This window comes from Sesamum indicum, linkage group LG5 (assembly GCF_026168435.1).
Source record: "Sesamum indicum cultivar Baizhima isolate 11 linkage group LG5, ASM2616843v1, whole genome shotgun sequence".
Taxonomy (NCBI): Eukaryota; Viridiplantae; Streptophyta; class Magnoliopsida; order Lamiales; family Pedaliaceae; genus Sesamum; species Sesamum indicum.
In genome coordinates this window covers 12,652,619-12,674,469 of record NC_142661.1, presented here as the reverse complement: position 1 = coordinate 12,674,469, position 21,851 = coordinate 12,652,619, and the positions used below count along the sequence as shown (strand labels likewise).

Genomic DNA, 21,851 nt, shown 5'->3' with positions numbered 1-21,851 from the left:
CTCTTATATATCAAACAAAGGGTAAAATAGGCATTTGTGAATATAAAATAATGTCAAAAAGAGTTAAAAAAGAAACTTACTCTCATTTTAGGCATGTGAAATGCACTCTTTATAAATTTCTAAAGAAAAGGGGTATTTGCTGCCTTTTAAATAACACAGTGGATTTTTTGCCTATAAACATAACATAAGAATTTTTGCGCTATTTTTCTAAAATACAGGGAGTGTTATGCAATTTATCCTAAAATATTTTCTGACTGCTTTTGGAACAAAATTTGAACGGATTCACAATGTCCATTCGAAAAATGCCGTTTGTATTCGTCCCAAAAAAGTAACAAAATTTTTTAGTATGATATATCTACATCAGCTAAATTTATCTTAAATTTAAAAAAGAATAATATAGGTCAAGATAATCATATTTAATGATCAGATTTAAAATTATATGGTTCTATTGAATAATGCAACAATTTTTGTATTCCTTTTTTGTAAACGTATGAAAAATAGTATTATTTTGTATATGCTATTCAATTGTATCATAATAACAATTTATTATTCAATCATGAACAACGAAACAATTATGGGTCCTAAACATAAATTTTTGATTGTTTTTTAATTGTTTAAAATAATTAATAAAATATTTTTCAACTATTATGGGACGAATTTACAATGTCCTCAAAAATATCATTCGTGTTCATCCCAAAATGTAACATATTTTTTTCAAATACAATATATATATGCATCGGCAACATCTAATACTAAAAGAAAAGTCTAAATGTTAAAAAAGACTAAAAGAAACGTGAGATGAGATCAAAATGAATCATATCTAATGATCAAATTTAAAATCAAATGGTTTGATTAATAATGCAGTGTCATGATAATTGATTATAACAATAATAAATGACTAGTAACCTTCAATATTCATATTTATTTCTTGCAAAAGTATAAAAAATATATATAATTTTCAATATGTCGTTCAATTATATAATAATAACACTAATTTATTTATTATAATAACACTAATTTATTATTCAATTATAAACAATTAAGTATTCTAATAATTAATAAAATATATTTAACTGATTTTGAGATAAAATTGAAATAAATTTTTCCAGCCATTCGTTTTGTCTCTTATTTTTCGCCCTTTTCCTCTCCCCATTACCGCCTCCACTCCTTTCTCTTTCTCACTTCTTCTCTTTTACCGCCAGCCGCCGCCCCTGCTCCCTCCAGGGCCGCCGTACCTGCTCCCTCCGCCTCCCCATTGGACAGTACAGCTTCGATATTTGTGCTTATTACTCTTCCCCTCTCCAGTAGATAGCACAACTTCCCTTTTCTTTAGCGACCACGTACTACTCTCTCGCACTAAATCTCTTTCCACCACAGATTGATTGATTTACCTGCTTCAGGCTACCAGGAAGGCGGTTAGTTTTCTTTATGCTGCTTTTACTTTGATTTTTTATATCTATCGAAGAACAAACCGTGCCAATCATGTATGCTCTGTTTTGATCACTGCAATGATTAGGGTTTCGATTTGTTTTTATCCTTTTAATTGTTGTCCTGTTGTTCTTTAGGGTGTTTTATGAGTAATGGGTTTCGGAATTTGTCAAAGGGTTGGTTCAATATTAATAGTTCACTTGTAGGTCAATGTCGTTTCATTTGTTATGCCAAATTGCCCCCATTAGGGATTTTCCATGTTTTGGGATGTATTGCTTTGATTATGTGGGTTTTCTGTGAGCACAGAAATAGCAGGGAATTCATTTAAAAAATGCAGGGAAAATTTTTTTTAGAAAAGTAGGGTGAAATTGAGGGGCTTAGACAAGTAAGTGGCACCGCGGTTACTCACCGTGATGCCATAATTTTTATAAAAAAAAAAAAGAATTTCTCTATGTCACCGTGGTTAACCGCGGTGGCAATGATATTTTGAAAGAAAAAAAATTTTTAATAGCCACCGCGATGATGAACCGCGGTGGCATTGATATTTTTAATTTTTTTTTAATAGCCACCGCTGTAAGCAACCGTGGTGGCACTGATATTTAATTTTTTTTTTAATCAGCCACCGCAGTCAGTTACCGCGGTGGCACATTTTTGCCGTTCGAATTTTCGGCCTCTGACATCGCGCTATCTTAGCGCAGTGACAATCAATTTTTCTTTTCCAGTGTCCGACACCGCGTTATCTTAGCGCGGTGACAATCAATTGTTCTGCATTATCTTCTGCGGCACCGCGATTGCTTAACGCGGTTCTTTTAGCTATATAAATCAGACGCTATTCTCACATTCATATACACTGAAAAATCAGGAGAAGCAGCTTCAAAAAATTAGCATTCAGTTTCTTATCCCTTGGACTCTCAAAATCAGCCTTCGAAAAATTCATACACCACCATACCTCGTAATTCTTCTAAAATTTCTTCACTTTTTATTTGAAGATTTACAATTGAAAAGGCGTATAGTAAGTTATTTATTAAATTTTTTTGTTATTTGTTTCTTTTTTAAATCTTATTATATTATGAAAAAAATTTATATTGATGTGTATTTTATTTTGTTTTGAAAATATAGCGGAGCAAAACACTGTTGATATTGTTATATATTTTGGAGGTCAACAAATCAATTCGAATGGTTCTGTAAGTTATAATCGCCCTCCACTCGGATTTATGCAAATTTTTCGTAGTACTACATTTGCTGAGTTAAGAGTTAATTTTGTATGAATAAATTGGTATGGATAGGAATAGTTTTAAATTGGATATATTCTTTAAATACATAACATTTAATTTTGGTCAAAGGAATGAGATGTTGGCAATTAAGAAGGATCGTGATATGAAATTTTTTTTTAAATCCGGTGAATGGATATGTGTCGATTGATATTTTTGTCGAAGCGGAGAAAGTTCTGCAAAATGCTGTACTAGATGACTCAACTGTTGGTGATTGGGGAACGTATATGTCTATGATAACCCAAGATTTGCCGAGCTTACCAGTAGTAACTCAATAAATGGGGCAGTTTGGTCGTAATAAAGATTATGCAGGTTCATCATTGTATGTAGGCCCATCGTCGTATGCAGGCCCATCATCATATGCAGGGACAAATGCATATTCAGGTTAATCGGATTACGCGAGTTCATCTGAATACAATGATGAAGATATCGAGTTTGAAGCGGATAGCTTGTTGAACACTGAGCAAGTTGACTCAAAATCAGATGAGGTCGAAGTACAAGACCAGATTGACCAGAATAATGACGATGATGGTGATGTAAGTATACTTGTTAGGATGGATGTTCTTGGTGAGAATGCACAAGAGCATTTTGATTTGAAACTAAATCTAAATTGCTCTTGTGAAAATTAAAATAAAATCACATTAAATAAAATAGAAATTTTATAGACATCTCAATTTACATATGCAATATTTTTATGCTTTCCGTATATAATACACAACTCTAATAATGCCCTCCAGTGCCAGAACGTGGACGTCTTCTGTTTTTTCGAGGAGGATTATCATCTCTTTGGTCACTGGGTGTATTCACATCGGTGTTTTCGAATAGAATTGGTGATGCAACATATTGTCTTCGAATTTGCGGGTTAACATTATGTGTAAACGTATCATCAAATGATGGCATGTGTGGAGCATATGGAGTGTAAGTAGTCGATGGACCTGTTTTCGAGTTAAAGCTCCACGGACCAGCCTCTATGTACGCTCGACGGACCAGCCTCGGTATGTACGCTCGACGGACCAGCCTCGGTATGTACGCTCGACGGACCAGCCTCGGTATGTACGCTCGACGGACCAGCCTCTGTGAATGCGTTGCCACGAGTTGTGTGAACCAGTCTAACTCGAACACTTGGATACCGTGAATAGAAAAAGTTCATAATTTCACGTCCGATCGTACGTGCTCGCGCTCGAGTATCTCTTGATGACTGTTGATCATCTTCGAAATTTTCACAGTCAATCACTAGCTGCTCCATTCTATTATACTGGTAAACAAAATCAAATTAGCAGCATAATCGACTGGCTAAAATAAATGAACATAAAAAAATATAAGGTGCTTACCACATATTCCTAATCACGGGTGTTAGTTGGTCGATAGCCCGACGTGTTCGTAGACAATGTGTTATGTGAAATCTGGACCCGAATAATTTGATGATACCAGTTCATATAGTCAGGACGGTATCAAGACCACCTTCAATAACGGGTCATTCCACCACCAGTGATTGCACATCGTTCCATTTCGCAATATAGTTCGTGTGAAACGTTGCCCAATCCATGTCATGACGTCCCCGCCTATCTATTGTGTGTAAACGACGTTCACTGATTAATGGGTTTGGGGGGATGTCTTGCACATAGCCAAATTGGCGGAGAACCCTCTCCGGGTAATGCATTTCCACCAGCGAATAATTGATCAATAGGCAGCGTATATTCCACGGTGTGCGTATTGCTAAAAAGGCAATGTCCGAAGCTCGAGTGCATTATCATCATACGGATTCCAAATAAACTACAATACCATATAACGCTAATCAATATACTTGGAACAAATGCATCAGAAATACACTAAACGTAAAAAATAAATCGCAACGATATACCTCATTTAATTGCATACCATCCAACACGTTCCTTATTATACGTAGAGCATTGTGCGCAGTATGAGTACGGGATATATGATACGACCACCTAAAATTAAAATTATGAAAAGTAAGTGAAATCTATATAAATAAATAAAAATGTTCATACCGTGCAGCATATGGAGGGCTAGGTAGAATGTTGTCAGGGTCCATTATGGTCGAAACCAGAGTTGAAGCTTCGCTCGAGGGAATGGGTGCAAGTGTTATGATGCGAGATCATGCCCATATTTGTAATAATTGCATGGCACCGCCAATATTATTTTTCCCTCATTGTGATGCTGTACACAGCTCTCGGTATAGATAAGACAACACTGTTGAACCCCAATTTGAGGTATATTCTTTGTGTATATTTTCCATATGCCGTAAATATAACAATGACACGGTGTTCCCCGTAGCATTAAGGCACAACACACCACCAATAATGCACATGGCACATATACGTGCCTCCTGTAACACAGCCTCAAACGGGCTATCATCATCACATGTATTTTCTAATAAATATTCATATAACACTGTCAGTTTTATTTTTGACCATCTAAAAGCATTTTCATTTGGCATAAAATCCAACTATTGATGACAATAATTTTGCCACCGTTGTGTACTATACCTTGTATCTACCCCGATAATAAGATTATCTTTCACCGGGAGTGCCTAGATGATGGCGATATCCTGTAGTGTTACAGTTGCTTTGCCCGCCGCAAAATGAAAAGTATGCATCTCGGGGTGCCATCTCTCTACTAAAGCAATAATTAAGTAGGTATTAATTTTAACATGCCCACACTGCAAAACACCAAGAAACCCCATATTCTGGAATACTTGCAAAATACGAATATGACGTGGTGCTAGTTGTAAGACACGAAAAAAAACTATGTCACCGCGTCGTATTGATAAAGTTGTATCCGAATTTTTGGACACATCTTCTGATCGATGATTTAATTGCCCGTACAAAATACTGGTATCAATAGGGCCAAAATTAGACATACCCTAATTTTTTTTAAAGAGAAAGGTGTAAAAATTGTGCAAGAACAAGAACAAGAACAATAAAATTGGGCGGAAAATGTTGAAAAACAAGAAAGAGAAAGAACAAGAACAATGAAATTTGCTGAGGAAATGTTGAAGTGAAGTGAAAAACAAGGATTGCAGCTCACATTTAAATAGTGTGAGATGCAATTGTCACAGGGAATTTATTTAAAAAATGCAGGAAAAAAAATTAGAAAAGTAGGGTGAAATGGAGGTGTTTAGAAAAGTAAATGGCTCACCGCGGTGCTATAATTTTAAAAAAAAAAAAAAAATCTCTATGTCACCGTGGTGGTTAACCGCAGTGACAGAGTTTTTTAAAAAAAAAAAAATTTATGTGCCACCGTGGTAAATGACCGCAGTGGCAGGAATATTATATTAAAAAAAAAACAAAAACAAAGATAGCGGTTCTTCACTGAATTCCAAAAAGAAAAAATAGTCAAACTGCAGCCTGCAATTTTGCAGGCTGCAGGCTGAGCCACCGCGCTTACCAAGTGTGGTGGCTCAGCTTTGATTTGACCACACTTTAATAGTGTGGCCCATGACAATTGCAGCTCACACTATTTAAGTGTGAGGTGCAATCCTTGTTCTTGACTTCACTTCAGCAACATTTCCTCAGCAAATTTCATTGTTCTTATTCTTTGTCTTCCTTATTTTTCAACATTTCCCGGTCAATTTTATTGTTCTTGTTCTTGTTCTTGCACAATTTTTACACATTTCTCTTTAAAAAAAGTTAAAGTGGGTATGACTAATTTTGGCCCTATTGATATCAGTGTTTTGTACGGGTAATTAAATCATCGATCAGAAGATGTGTCCAAAAATCCGAATACAACTTTATCAGTACGACACGGTGATATAACCTTTTTTTATGTCCTACAACTTGCACCACGTCATATTCGTGTTTTGCAAGTACTCCAGAATATGGGGTTTTTTGGCGTTTTGCAGTGTGGGTATGTTGAAATTGACACCCACTTAATTACTGCTTTAGTAGAGAGATGGCGCCCCGAGACGCATACTTTTCATTTTTCGGTAGGCAAAGCAACTGTAACACTGCAGGATATCGCCATCATCTGGGCACTCCCGGTGGAAGATAATCTTATTACCGGGGTAGATACAAGGTATAGTATCCAACGGTGTTATTGTCATCAATAGTTGGGTTTATGCCAAATGAAGATGCTTTTAGATGGTCAAGAATAAAACTGATAGTGTTATATGAATATTTATTAGAAAATACATGTGATGATGATAGCCCGTTTGAGGCTGTGTTACAATAGGCACGTATATGTGCCATGTGCATTCTTGGTGGGGTGTTCTGCCCTGATGCTACGGGGAACACCGTATCATTATTATATCTACGGCGTATGAAAAACTATACACTAGGAATATACTTCAAATTGGGGTTCAACAGTGTTGGCTTATCTATACCGGGAGCTATGTACAGCATCACGCGGGAAAAATAATATTGGCGGTGCCATGCAATTATTACAAATATAGGCATGGTCTCGCATCATAACACTTGCACCCATTCCCTCGAGTGAAGCTTCAACTCTGGTGCCGACCATAATGGACCCTAACAACATTCTGCCTAGCCCTCCATATGCTACACGGTATGAACATTTTTATTTATTTATATAGTTATACAGAATTTTGATTTCACTTACTTTTCATAATTTTGATTTTAGGTGGTCATATCATATATCCTGTACTCATACTGCGCACAATGCTCTATGTATAATAAGGAACGTGTTGGATGGTATGCAATTAAATGAGGTATATCGTTGCGATTTATTTTTTACGTTTAGTGTATTTCTGATGCATTTGTTCCAAGTATATTGATTAGCGTTATATGGTATTGTAGTTTATTTGAAATTCGTATGATGATAATGCACTTGAGCTTCGGACATTGCCTTTTTAGCAATGCGCACACCGTGGAATATACGCTGCATATTGATCAATTATTCGCTGGTGGAGATGAATCACCCGGAGAGGGTTCTCCGCCAATTTGGCTATGTGCAAGACATCCCCCCAAACCCATTAATCAGTGAACGTCGTTTACACACAATAGATAGGCGGGGACGTCATGACATGGATTGGGCAATGTTTCACGCGAACTATGTTGCGAAATGGAACGATGTGCAATCACTGGTGGTGGAAGGACCCGTTATTGAAGGTGGTCTTGATACCGTCCTGACTATATGAACTGGTATCATCAAATTACTTGGGTCCAGATTTCATATAACACATTGTCTACGAACACGCCGGGCTATCGACCAACTAACAGCCGTGATTGGGAATGTGTGGTAAGCACCTTATATTTTTTAATGTTCATTTATTTTAGCTAGTCGATTATGCTGCTAATTGGATTTTGTTTACCAGTATAATAGAATGGAGCAGCTAGTGATTGACTGTGAAAATTTCGGAGATGATCAATAGTCATTAAGAGATACTTAAGCACGTACGATCAGACGTGAAATTATGAAATTTTTCAGTTCAAGGTATCCAAGTGTTCAAGTTAGACCGGTTGACACAGCTTGTGGCAACGTATTCAAAGAGGCTGGTCCGTCAAGCTTTTACCCAGAAACATGTTTATCGACTGCTTACACTCCATATGCTCCATATATGCCATCATTAGATAATATGTTTACACATAATGTTAACCCGCAAATTCGAAGACAATATGCTGCATCACCAATTCCATTCGAAAACACCAATATGAACACACCCAGTGACCAAATAGATGATAATCCTCTTCGAAGAAACAGAAGATGTCCACGTTGTGGCATTGGAGGGCATTATTAGAGTTGTGTATTACATACGGAAAGCGTAAGAATATTGCATATGTAAATTGAGATGTCTATAAAATTTCTATTTTATTTAATGTAATTTTATTTTAATTTTCAGAAGAGCAATTTAGATTTAATTTAAATTTAATATATATACATTATGTATATAGTGTATATATTTAAATTTAATCTAGACTCAATCTACAAAACTAAGTTATGTATATAGTGTATATATTAAATTTAATATAAAATATAACATGATTTTAACGTTTTCCATTATTCATCGTTTTATAATTATTATTAAATACAAAGTATGATTATTTAATACTTTGATCACATAAATATAAAATTGATTATTAAAAACGTTGTTTAATTATTAAGTAAGTTCATTTTAGTTCCCATTTAATCATTTGCAATTACAAATTTGTGTGTGAGGGACCAAATTATAAATAAAAAATTAAAATGTCTATAAAAATTTTACAAGATTTGCATTACAAAGTTGCATTTCACCATATATAGCATGATACAAAGTTATTTTAACAATATGAGAAAACTGTGTATATAGCAAGATAGAATCATTCCCGAGGTTGGCGAGCCTGATATTTAAAATAGTCCTATTGTTTCTTATGAATGAGATCCTGGCCATGAGTATATAAAATGTTTAATTTAAATATAATATTTTATATATGTTAAAAAAAATTGATATAATTTTTAAGTATTTTTGTATTTATTAAGTATATTTTATAAACTAATATTTAAATTAATTAATAAGTTAGTAAAGTATTTAATTTAATAAAATTTTAAAATAATATAAAAACAATAAATGCTTAGAACTTTATTACAAAATGTAAGGTGTAAAACACTTTCAAACTTTAGATGGTATAAAGATACTTTCTTAAGTAGAATAATGGAATTATCGGAATGTAACACTGAAAATCAAAAGTTATTGATGGTCTGCCTAGTCTATTTGCAGAAAGGATTTGGAAAAAACTAAGAAAAGACCAGATTAACATTTCATATGAAAATTATACTTGTGGAGCTCTAATAGATACTTGTATTCAAGAAGGGTTAGCTTTGTGTAATGAAATAAAGCTTAATCAACCAATTAAAAGGCAGAACCTTGATGAAAGGAAACAATTAGGACAATTTTGTCAACAATTTGGTTTAGAAAACCCTACTACTAGTAAGGATCATAAAATTAATAAGCCCTACAAATCAAAACACAGAAAATATTCTCAGAAACATATAGAAAAAAAGAATAAAAGAAAAGAAGAAAAATCTCAAAGAAAGCCGAAATATTCGAAAAATAAAAATAGATATTGCAAGATTTGTAAAAAATTTGGTCATACTGCAAAATACTGTTGGATTGAAATGAAAATTAATAATCTTGAAATATCAGATGATATAAAGAATATAATAATACAAACTTTACAAGAGTCAGAATCTGAAAATACAGAAACATAATCAATAAGTACTTCTGAATCAGAAGAAAAAGAAATATTAAATGTATTAGGTAATGAAAATATTTCAGAATCAAGTTCAGAATGCGAACCTTCTAGCTTAGGATTAGCCTGTCCTAAAAAATTAAATAATATTAATAATAAGAATGATATTGAAAAATCTTAATTGTATAAAATACTTTCCCAATTCTCATAAATGAAAATTAATGTTCTTACTTCAAATCATGCTTTTGAATTATTAAAAGCAATTAAAGATCCGAAATTAAGGATGCAAATTATTGATGAAATTAATACTGAATCTAGTACATCCACTTCTTATAATCCAGAAGAAGACTTAAATGAAAAAATTATAAATCTGAAAAGATCATATAATATGAATGAGGTAATGAACTAACTTAGAAGTAAATATCAACATAAAGAAGATAATATATTTCTTCAAAATTTATATAAAGAAATAAACAATTTAAAAGAAAAAATTAAAATATTAAAAGATAAAAATATTATTCAGGAATCTAGAATTTCTGACTTAGAAAATATTTTTAGATTAGAAAATATATCTCAAAATGATAATAAACTAAAAATAGATGAGCATAGTATTTTCTCTGAAAACTTTTTATCTACTATAGAAATGGTTATATCCCAAAAATGGTATATAAAAATATCTCTTTTGATTGATAATCATTATACAAAATCATTTACAGCTCTTGTTGGGATAAAAATCATTATACGAATAATATTTAGAAAAGTTACTGTAAGAGTGTCTGTTTCTATTAATTTAGAAAAGGCCGAAAAATTATGAATTTTTGCATTCTTTTCAATATGAAAACCCTGTTGTAGAAGGTAAAGACCTTGATAAACTTTTCCTAATTCTAGTTTATAATTTCTTTCTATAACAAAAATATAATTTTTGACATACGTATCAATAAACCATGACACAAAAGGAATTAAAGCATTTTTTTCTTTGCAAATCTTATAAAATTCATCTTGAAAATATAACATTTCTTGTTTATCAAAGCTTTGGAAAAACCATTCTCTGAATCGGCTATAACCTACGTTTTTAAATTCTTCTGAAATAATTTTTCTGGTTGGAGAGCCAGGACTAAAATCTATAATAGAACTATAATTCATTAAATATTAAACTCCATTTCTGACATAGTCGGTTCTAACTCATTATTATCCTGAGTTTGATTATTAGCTTCTCTTACAATATTTTGTCTATTAATGTATAATTTTTCTGTAACAGGGGTGAATATTTCTGAATCTCTTATTTGAGAAGTAGAGGCTCTAGAAGGCATAGGAGATTCTACCCTATAATCTATAGATAATATGTAAGATCTCATCGAGTTATATTTCTGAAATAGTAATGATTTCATATTTGTTTCAAATTTAATATTTACAGTTCCTTCATTATTTTGAAGAATATCTATAATATTATTATGATCATATATTTGTGACCTTTTAGGTACAACTTGTTCAATTATCCAGTTTTCTGAAAAAGTTATTTCTTCCCATTTAATGGGTCTTCTTGTAGTAATATTTGAATTACTGAAGTTGGTTTCAATTAATATAGTTTCATTTTTTGATTTGTCAATCTTTTCACATTGTGGATTTAATGTAAATAAAGGCTTATAATATATTCTATAACAGATACATATTACTTCTGTTCCAGGCATATAATCATAACCATGAGTTTTAACATTTAATGTCAAAGCATCTAATATATTAATATCAGATAAAGATAATTGTAAATTTGGATATACATTAAAATAAACTAGTCCATGTGCCAGACTAGATTGTATGATACCCATGAGGGATTGAATCCAATTGAAATTCCTACCATCTCTTAAGGCAGCAATAAAGCTTTCTGGTAAACCTTCCAAAGTTAAAGGTTTAAATGCAATTTGTACAAGCCCTATATAAAGGAATTTATGTGTTTGTCTATAATGACTAATATATTTTTCAGATAATAATTTTATTATCATTTCATCATTATCTAATGAGATAGATTCTTCAGTAGTTTTTACTACTTGTTTGAATCCTAATTTTTCAAAAGTTCCTAATTGATATATTAATCTTGGTTAAACATTTGGAATTGTCCATCTATTTAATAGATCAATATTCTGAGGTATGTCATATTCCTCATTTTTAATATTTTTAATATTAGAATTCTTATAAAGTATGTTCATGTAATTCATGAATAAAGTCATGTGTTCATCCATAACATATTAATTACTACTACCATGGCTCTGATACCATTCACCACCAGAATCATCAACCATCATCAGTAAGGCAGGAATGCAGGGATAGGATAATTTTACAAGATAATGAATAATGGGCAACTTTTTTCATAAAATTATATCCTAATACAATACTCCAAACTGCCCCTAACAACGCCTTCAACATGATATTAAAATATATTTAAATTAATTAATAAATTAGTAAAGAATTAATTTAATAAAATTTTAAAATAATAAAAAAAACAGTAAATGCTTAATTTAAATATATATTAATAGTTTTAGTATAATATTTTATATAAGTTAAAAAAAATTGATATATATTTTAGGTATTTTTATATTTATTTAGTATATTCTAAAAACAAATATTAAAATACATTTAAATTAAATAATAGTTTAATTTGATTAATAATGTAACATTTTATTAAAGTTAAAAAATTTGATATAATCGTAGGATTGTTATATTGATTTAGTATATTTTATAAATAAATATGAAAATATATTAAATTAAATAATAACTTAGTTTAATTTATAATATATGTTAAGTTGTATATATAATGAAGAAGAAGGGTATTTTGGACAATTGCACTAACAAAAAAAGCTGAAATAGGATAAAAAAAAAAAAAAAACCCTACTCTCATTTCCACCACGTGTACAACACCTTCCGTCAATTTTGGACGTAAGGGGTCTTTTTTGCAGGGTTTCAAAATTCACAAGGTCTTTTATGGCTATTTATTTAACACAGGTAAATTTTGTACAATTTTAGCATAACACATGAGGGTATTATGCAATTTTCCCTTTTTAAAATATCAACAAATTATCCAATTACATTAATTCACATATTTAAAAGGATCCTTTCCAAAATTTCAGCAAATCATTCATTTTTTCTCTTGTGAAAATCGCATCTTTCCTTTCCTTCATTAGTATTGATTAAAGCACACAGCGTGGGCATGTTTAATCAGTCTTGCAATACTGTCTTGAAATCTTTTCTTCCCTTTTTGGTGCCTTTAGCTTGATTTTGCCATCTTTATCCAATATCAAATCTTTTTAGCTAAAAATGCAATAAATCCACATGATTATAAATATTTTAGCTAAAAAAGAAAGGTAAAATCACTATAAGATCATGATAATTTGCGTAGTTATCAAATACCCCCACACTTAGCTCTTTGCTTGTCCTCAAGCAAAATCAAGACCAATTATGCATTTAAAACTCCCTCCAAATTTGAACATACTAAAGGCAAGTTGTAATCACGTGCAAAGTAAATAACTTATTTCATGAAAAAGATAATTCAACATGTATCCAAACAAGTTTTCGCATAATGACTATTATCAATGCCAACATGTATCCAAATAACTAGTGGATTATTTCTCTCCACTTTCCATTCTCTCAAGTGGATATGACTCAAGTATTTCTCTAGATACTTATTATGACAATACTTCACCATAGGCTTGCTTGTACATCACATCTCTACCACTTTGAAATATGCACATATATGGATCAAAAGGTTTTTAATTTTGATTGTAATGGGGCTTTTGGTTTGGGGGTAGGATATTAAGGTTAAGTTCCAAGAAACTAATTAGAGCATCAAAGGATTGAGTGAACAATAAACCAAAGCTCTCAAAAGTTCCTCGTTTACCCATTTCATCCCTCAAAATTTGTCAATTCTTTGAATTATGCCTTTCTATTTCTTTTGAAGAGATTATTCATTTTTTTTCGTATTGGCCTCCTCACATTGCTCTGCTTCTTTATTGTTCTCATCTTCTTCCTCATCGCTCTCATCTTTTTCGCTCTCTTCTTCTTCGGTGTTTTAGTCCTATTCTGAGTCATTGTTGTGAGATGGTCTTGAAGTGGAAGGGACATCTCCGGTAAATGAGTGTATTGCATTGACAAACTGAAAAAAAACTACCGTTTCAAGTGACAAGGCCCATTCGTATCAAACTGGCCATGCCTAACGGTTCCAACTCATGTCCCTAACTACGTTGAAGTCACATCCAACCAGCCACGGTATATCAACACGCTGCAAAGCCAGGGTTTCTAGAGAGCCCCATAATTCCCTCATGTCTGCTATTTCAGTGGCACCATACACAGCGGTTATAGCAACAACTTCATGTTTTGCTCGAGTAGCAATATGATAATGAATAAACTGGGGTCCCACCTCAATAAAATTAGCAACCCAGGCAATCCAGATGCAATTACCAATCAACACAAAATTTATATACCATTTTCAGTTAGGTAGCAAAAAAAACTGAATACCACAAGAGTTGGTTAAACGTACACGTGTTTCAAAGAGACCAATAAAGTGTAGACTGAACTTAGCAACAATATCTTTGATTGACAGCTGATGGTCCGTCTTGTTCAGGCCACAGGCATTCCAGACTGCCATATTCAAAATGGAGCACCGCATTTGGGGTTGCTTGTCTTAGGACCCCCAGTAACGTCATCTGTATCATCAAGCATCAAACGTATTGTAAATGACCAACGCCTTACCCCTATTTTCTCGTCTCTTGTCATCTCGATGGGTGGGAGACACATACATGTCCGACATTAGTGCGATATTCTCTTCTGTCGCCGGTATGGAAGATCTCCGAGGTGGTTTAGATTATACATCCTTTGACGTTTCTGCTCCTCTCTCCTCAATCCTAGGTACCAGCGTCCCTCCTGATTTGGGTACATAGACAGACACCAATGGTTTAGTGGGTTTGACCGGTTTAGACAAGGAACAATCTTTGATAGTGGCCCAGGCTCGTGCAACCCGTACACTTTGGAGGGATCTATTCATATTTAACATCGACTTTGCATGGTGTTTTCCTGCCATCCTCATCCGGGTCATAATGATAATATGTTTCGAGGTGATATCAAGCATGGCGCATACACGAGCAAAATTCAGTCTCATGCATACTCTTGTTATGGCATCCGGGTACAACGATTTTTCAATTCCACTCGCCACTGTACTCAATCCCTCCGTAGTCCAAAGCTCCACCAGGACGTGCCTCAACTTAATCCAAACGGGGACTTGTGTGTGTTTCAACTTTCTCATTGTCATTCTTGGCTCCCATTTCTGAAGAACGATCAGCTGCCCCTGATGGAGCCACGGCCCGCCCTCGATTACTTCTTCCATGTCAATGACAGATTTGAATTGGAAGAAAAACCCGTTTGTGGTAGCAATAACCTTAGCCGGCCAAATTGAAACTGCATATTCCTTCAATTGGTGGAAATATGGTCATTTCCCAAGAAAATATCCCACCTCGGTAGCTTTCCATCGCTTAGATCCATTACAGATAGTCTCCAACGTTGGTCACACAATCACTTTGCCATTTTGTAATGTAGGAGCAACATACGAGAGGATTTTTCAGGACGAGTGATTAAATACATGCGCTATTTTGTCATCAATGATTGGTTCCGGACATGCATGCAATGGGATATTCCCAACGTACAATCCCGTTTGAACAGGAACGCCCTGAATAGGCTGTTTTTTTCCCACAAAACTACTAACATCAGCAGCTGTGTCATTGCTGATGTTAGCCCTAGCTTTGCCTGTGTCATCGCTGATGTTAGCCCTAGCTTTGCCTGTGTCATCGCTGATGTCAGCCACCCTAGCTTTGCTTGTGTCATCGTTGACATTCATCGCTGATGTCATCGATGACACAGGCCAAGCTAGGGGTAACGTCAGTGATGACACAGGTAAAGCTAGGGCTGACATCAGCAATGACACAACTGCTGATGTCAGCAGTTTTGTGGGAAAAAAACAGCCTATTCAGGGCGTTCCTGTTCAAACGGGGTTGTACATTGGGAATATCCCGTTGCATGCATGTCCGAAACCGATCATTGATGACAAAATAGCATATGCATTTAATCACTCGTCCCAAAAAACCCTCTCGTATGTTGCTCCTACATTACAAAATGACGAAGTGATTATGAGACCAACGTTGGAGACTATCCGTAATGGATCTAACCGATGGAAAGCTACCGCGGTGGGATATTTTCTTGGGAAAAGACCATATTTCCACCACTTGAAGAAATATGCAGTTTCGATTTGGTCGGCTTTGCGTGAGGTTACTGCTACCGCAAACGAGTTCTTCCAATTCAAATCCATCATTGACATGGAAGAACTAATCAAGGGCGGACCGTGGCTCTATCAGGGGCAGTCGATCGTTCTTCAGAAATGGGAGCCAGGGATGGCAATGAGGAAGTTGAAACACACACAAGTTCTCGTTTGGATTAAACTGAGGCACCTCCCGATAGAGCTCTAGACTATGGAGGGATTGAGTACAGTGGCGAGTGGAATCAGAAAACCATTATACCCAAATGCCATAACGAGAGTATGCACGAGACTGGATTTTGCTCGTGTATGCATCATGCTTATATCACCTCAAAGCTACCGAAACATATTAACATTATGACCCCAAATGAGGATGACGGGGAAACACCATGTAAAGTCGATGTTGAATATAAATGGATCACCCCGAAGTGTACGGGTTGCATGAGCTTGGGCCACTCTATCAAAGATTGTTCGTTGTCTAAACCGGGCAAACCACTAAACCACTAGTGTCTGTCTATGTACCCAAATAGGAGGGACGCTGGTACTTAGAATTGAGGAGAGAGGAGCAAAAACGTCAAAGGATGTACAATCTCAACCACTTCGGAGATCTTCCATACCGACGAAAGAAGAGAATATCGCACCAATGTCGGACATGCATGTGTCTCCCACCCACCGAGATGACAAGAGACGAGAGGACAAGGGTAAGGCGTTGGTCATTTACAATACGTTTGATGCCTTACAGATGCTTGATGATACAGATGACGTTACTGGGGGTTCTAAGACAAGTAGCCCCAAATACGATGCTCCATTACGGGCATTCCACACTTTACGAACTTTGCATGCTATTGAGAGTAGTGGTTTGCTGATCGAAAATATTAGTTAGCGTTGTTTCTTCGATTGTACTGAGCACGCATACATTGAACTCACACGAGAATTTTATACCACTTACGAATTTACTACTCCACTAGCACTCACGTTAGACACACCGGGGGTAATTCAATTTCATTTGATGGGACAAAACTTTTTCATGTCTCTGACTTAGTTTAATGTTGCATTAGGTTTCACGACTGCTAAACTTGCACACACTCACAAGTACAAAAACTCTCTATGTGATTATCATAAGGACTTTAACCCTGTTAAAGAATGGCGAAAATTATCTATTGATCCACTTGCATATCATCCTAGTAGATCCAAAAACCATTATTTGAAAAATCTTGTGCTCAAATATGCTAATCGCTTTCTTGCTTCCAACTTTTCTGGTCATAGAGACACATCTAGAATTTGCTCAAAGGCTGAATTGTACTTTCTGTGGTGTATGTTGCACGGAATAACAATTAATCTTGAATTTTGGTTAGCAACAAAATTTCAATCATTCATGAACCAAAATCGTGCTTTAATTCTTTTATCCTACATCACTTTGTTTGCAATTAAGCTTGGTGTTTTTCATCCTACTAATCTTAACCTCCACATAGCTTGTGAGTTAGAACCATTGAACATAGCCAGTTTGATATGAATGGGCCTTGTCATTCAAAAGAATAGTTTTTTTTAGTTTGTCAATATAGGACACTCATCTACCAAAGATGCCCCTTCCACTCCTTGAGTCGAATGTCATCATCCACATTGAGGGCAATGTGGATTTTGAGTGTGGGGGTATGGTTGGTTGTTGAATGTTCTTGGAAGGATTTTTGTATTTGATGAAAATTTTGATATGATTGATGAAAGTTTTTAAGGGACGAACTTAGTGAAAATTTTTCTTTTCTTTTCCAAGTTGAGTTGAAATGAGGAACTTTTTGGCAAATTTTTTATTTGTGGAAAATTTTTGGCATGATGAACCCCTTCCAATTTTGAACCACTCTTGGCTTGATGACATTAGGTTCAAAAGAATGCATGTTTCATGTTTAAGAATAATTCACAGTTGAAAGACTTATTTTTACCACAATGACTTGAGTCAAAATCTTTGATATAGAATTAGTGGACTAAAACACACCGCGTGAGATTTTAAACCTAACATATTCATGAAATATTCATTCTTTCTTCAGACAAATACTTCTTCCTAGAACTTAACTTGAACCACATCGAGCCACACAAATGTGCATTTATTTGGAGATGACAAAGGCATTAGAAACCACTTTCGGCCTTCATTGACCATCACACTATATTTTAACTTTAGAGAACTCATTTGAGCCTTTTTGACCTGTTTTATTGATACAATCCATCATACACGAACATATTCCGTTGTTTGTTTAACCCCTCGATTTTGACCCTTCCAAAGATTATTAGAGCATCAAGGAAAATTCGTTAACATTCAAAAGAATAAGTTCTAAAAATGGATAATTGACCATTGTGATCTTTGTATTTAAAAGGTATATCTCAAAATGAGTGTGGGGGTTCCAAAATTATGATTTTACACTATGTGGGAGCTAATATCGTTTCCTTGTTCTATGCCTATCACAAAAAGAAAGAAAAAAATAAGAAAAAAAATCAAGTGGCAAAAAAAAAGAAAAAAAAAAGCAATTTTCTTGCCACAAAAAAATTAAAAAAAAAGAAAAAGAGAAGAAGAAAAGTGAATTATCTCTTCAAAAGAAATAGAAAGGTATAGTTCAAGGAATTGACAAAAATTTTGAGGAATGAAATGGATAAACGAGGAACTTTTGATAGCTTTGATTTATTGTTCACTCAATTCTTTGGTCCTCTAATTAGTTTCTTGGAACTTAACCTCATTATCCTTAATATCCTACCCCCAAACCAAAAGCCCCATTACAACTAAAATCAAAGACCTTTTGATCCATGTATGTGCATATTTCAAAGTGGTAGAGATGTGGTGTATAAGAAAGCATATGGTGAAGTATTGTCATAGTAAGTATTTAGAGAAACACTTGAGCCATATACACTTAAGAGAATGGAGACCGGAGAGAAATAGTCCACTAATTTTGTATGATCGGCTTTGATAATAGTCATTATGTGAAAACTTATTTGAATACATGTTGAGTTCTCTTTTTCATGAAATAAGTCATTTATTTTGCATGTGATTACAGCTTGCCTTAAGTATGTTCAAATTTTGAGGGAGTTTTGTATGTATAATTGATCATGATTTTGCTTGAGGACAAGCAAAGAGCTAAATATGGGGGTATTTGATAACTACGCAAATTATCATGATTTTGTAGTGATTTCATCTTTCTTTTTGAGCTAAAATATTTCTAATCATGTAGATTTATTACATTTTCAGCTAAAAAAGTTTGATATGTAGATGATAAAATCAAGCTAAAAATGGAAGTTTAAGGCACCAAAAAGGGAAGAAAGATTTCAATACAGTATTGCAAGACTGACTAAACGTGCTTGTGCTTTAGTCAACACTAATGAAGAAAAGGAAAGATGCAATTTTCACAAGAGAAAAATGAATGATTTGCTGACTTTTGGAAAAGATCCCTTTAAATATGTGAATTGATGTAATTGGATGATTTGTTGACATCTTAAGAACCAATCATGTACTTAACCCCCCTATGTCTAGATTCGTAGGAAGCTTTTATTATAAATAGGAGGGTTCTCTCAATTGTCAGGATAGCTTGGAATTGAATACACAATTTTATTTTCATATTCTCTATTTAATTTTAACTTATGGTCTAGAGTTAATGGAATTCCACTTTTTAGTGTGTACTTCTATTAACATGTCCAGCTAATTTCATAATTTTCTGATTAAGGTTATGGTTATTGTTTGATTCGTAAATTATTGTGAGATCTAACCTACGTTTTTTACGCTTGTTAAATAAATATTCATGTTGTCCTATGTACCCTTATTACAAACATCTGATTTATGAATAATGTATCCAAGTGTTCATTATCAAAAAAGTTTGCTTAGCTAATTGAATTTTACAAATCCGTGTAATTGTTTGTTTAGTTCAATACTCAGTAGCAACATAACATAATTAATTATGTCAAAATAGTTAATTATGTTATGGGGAATGCATGATCTAATTTAAATGAATTATCCTCATAGAAATTTATTAATTAAAATCAGACATTTCTAATTCTTAATACTGCTAATGGATTAAATTTTGTAGACGTTTCCAGAGTTGTCTATTGATTAGGGAAGGGCAAGCAAATTTAATTGCAACAAATAAGGCCACTATTGTTTGATATTTGAGAAAATTATGCAAAGATAAGTTCAATATCAATTCAAAACTTGATTCTTCTTCAGTTAAGTCCTCACTTCTACCCAATATCACACTTGTGCACACGCTAACAAGAACAAAATGGACCAGAATTATACCCGGTAAAGAAATTAAGCATCGCAAGAGCTGCTAGATAAAATCAAGATGAAGTTGATGAAGTACCTTAGGATTTGACCAGTTTGTCAAAGTACTTTAGGCAATCTCCAAGTTAGAATTATAGAAAGGGCTAGACCTAGGATAAAATGTCCATTCCCACTAAGAAAATACCATTAATCCAATATAAAAAAAAAACCCTCTGATGAAATCAACAAAACTCAACACTCCTCTTCAACCAAACTTGATTCCATATTATTCCCATGGGTTATCTTTGCAATTAAGTCACCATTAACAAATATGCTCCAGAAACTACCAATTTGCATAAAAAGATCATTTAAATCCAAAACTATGATTAACTAACAAACGACCAAAGTTTTGTTTCGAAAAAAACAAACATACCTTAAATAAGCAAACTCCGTAGCGCCACAGGTCATCAGATCCAGGTGAGTCGGGCCAAAAGACAAACGCCCGGACTGTATTTTGAGGAGGGGGCAAGCTGCGTTGCTTGATGAGGCAGGGCAACGAGAGAGATCAGAGGAGTAGTGGAAGGAGAGGGAGAAAAGGAAGGGAAAACGAGAGGAGAGAGAAGGGAGGAGGGAGAGAGAGAGAGAAAGAAGAGAAGGGGGAGGGGGGGGGGGGGCCGCGGCAGGCAAGCAGAGAAAGAGAAATACAAGAGAAGTGATTTAAAATATAAATTATTTTTTAAAATATCAAATTAAAAAAGAGGGCGAAGAGGGAAAAATTGGAGTCAAATTTTTCATTAAATTTAATAAAAATAAATTCAGTTTTTTAATTATTAGATTTATTATAATTCTTTTACAAAATTACTTATATCTTTAATTCTATGTGTTTTGATCTTTTATTAATGTAAATTTTTTTATCAATCAATACTTATACTATTATATTTATTTTTATATTTTATTTTCAAATTAATTTCATTTATTTAAATAGATAAAATATAAAAAAGATGAGTATCGAAAATACAAAATTTGAACAAACATTTACCGTCAAATTAATTTAATTTTTCTAAAATTTCTAGATCCGTTCTGACGAAAAGTTTTGTTACCAATTATGCTTATCGTAACAACTCAAAATATTGTTACAGAAAAAAATAGATCATTTATCACCATAAATTATATGCAAGACATGTTTTACTTTGTGTTTCTTTTTGCGTAATAAACTTCTTACTTTCTTTACTAAAATGTATTTTTTTGTGAGGAAATTCAATTTTTTGTAGCGAATTAATACAATTGTTACAAAAATTCAACTTTATTTTGACAAGTACTGCACTTTATTACATGAAAGCTAGGTTTTGTGACAATTTGAGTGTGGGTTGCAAATATTTTGTCATTTTACACATATTTTCCTATAGTGGTGTGGTACGAAAAAAATGAATAGAAATAAATTGATCAGTGGGCCCAATTAAGCCCACAAGCAGAAAGCATGGACGGGC

General features: G+C 33.7%; 2 long non-coding RNA genes across 4 annotated transcripts; one reads left to right on the top strand and one right to left on the bottom strand.

Annotated features, from left to right (window-relative positions):
- Positions 1 to 895: 895 nt before the first annotated feature.
- Positions 896 to 21,030, bottom strand: LOC110012000 (uncharacterized). The gene is made up of 2 exons (XR_002287129.2): positions 20,798 to 21,030; positions 896 to 1,401 (listed from the first exon to the last, which is right to left on the bottom strand). It is a non-coding gene; the product is annotated as an uncharacterized LOC110012000 (long non-coding RNA).
- On the top strand, positions 1,274 to 11,525 carry LOC105162283 (uncharacterized). 3 transcript variants are annotated; one of them, XR_016065560.1, is made up of 4 exons: positions 1,274 to 1,415; positions 2,548 to 3,235; positions 3,437 to 7,916; positions 7,993 to 8,599. It is a non-coding gene; the product is annotated as an uncharacterized LOC105162283 (long non-coding RNA). The 3 variants fall into 3 exon arrangements; XR_016065559.1 differs by lacking the exons at positions 3,437 to 7,916; positions 7,993 to 8,599 and adding an exon at positions 11,103 to 11,525; XR_016065558.1 differs by lacking the exons at positions 3,437 to 7,916; positions 7,993 to 8,599 and having other exon boundaries at positions 2,548 to 3,367.
- Positions 21,031 to 21,851: the final 821 nt, after the last annotated feature.